The sequence below is a fragment of the Tupaia chinensis genome, unplaced genomic scaffold, assembly GCF_000334495.1.
Source record: "Tupaia chinensis unplaced genomic scaffold, TupChi_1.0 Scaffold143728_1, whole genome shotgun sequence".
In the NCBI taxonomy this organism is placed as follows: Eukaryota; Metazoa; Chordata; class Mammalia; order Scandentia; family Tupaiidae; genus Tupaia; species Tupaia belangeri.
This window is the reverse complement of record NW_006203577.1, coordinates 151,404-152,305: the sequence shown is the minus strand read 5'-3', so window position 1 is coordinate 152,305 and position 902 is coordinate 151,404. Positions and strand designations below refer to the sequence as shown.

The 902-nt window shown below is 47.0% G+C and overlaps 1 pseudogene; it reads right to left on the bottom strand.

Annotated features, from left to right (window-relative positions):
• Positions 1 to 902, bottom strand: part of LOC102485431 (asparagine--tRNA ligase, cytoplasmic-like) — a 2,102-nt pseudogene continuing 1,200 nt past the window's right edge.

The following is a 902-nucleotide window of genomic DNA, read 5'->3' as shown; positions in this document are numbered from 1 at the left end:
TTAGGGCTTGCAGCGCTGGACAAATCGAAGGTATAAGCATACATCTCGGATGTGATACCTATTCAGAATCAAAGTTAAGAATTGTTCCAAGCCCAAGTCATGTCCTCCATGAGGACAGACCCTGTACTTTCTCTGGTCTGTACCAGTAGGGAGTGGGGTCAATCCCTTCACTTTTCTAACTGGCCAGCGTTCTTTCACTCTCCCAGATGTGCATGGAGCCTCCCACAACCTCACTAGCAGTGGGCATCAGCATGTTGACGGGTTCAGTAAGGCGGGAATCTTCAGGACATCGCTGCTTGTAGGACTTGACTCCACAGGGAATCGACACAGCAAGCCTGGTTCACTAATGATGTCTGTCAGTCTCTCAGGAGCTTCTGGGATATCTTCTCCAAATTCATAGAGCGTTCCATCTTCTTTCTTTATATTGTGCTCTGTCAGCCACACTACAGCATCTGAATAGTTGATTTGTTTCAAGGGCTGTTTAGGGGGTTTAAAGTTTGGGTTCAGATCGTACACTATGCTGGCTGCAGGTGGTTTCAAGACTCTGTCTACCACATCACAGACCGAGTCCTCAAATCGGTTCAGGAAAGGGCACTCGGCCTCCACATGAGTGTACCCAGCCAGATGCCTTTGTGTTCTGGACTATTCTGAGCTGTACGACTGTGCAATACAGAGAACATCTCCCAGGGCTGGGATGCAGGTCTCCAGGTACAGCTGAGAAGACTGAGTCAGAAATGCCTCTTCCCCAAAATAGTCACACTTACAGAGGGTAGCTCCCCTTCCACTTGAGTTTGCACTAACTTTGGGGGAATAACTTCACAGTACCCTTTATGGAAGAAGTGATCTTTTTTTTTTTTTTTTTTTTTTGGAGGTTTTTGTTATATGGAACGGGCAAATCCCCG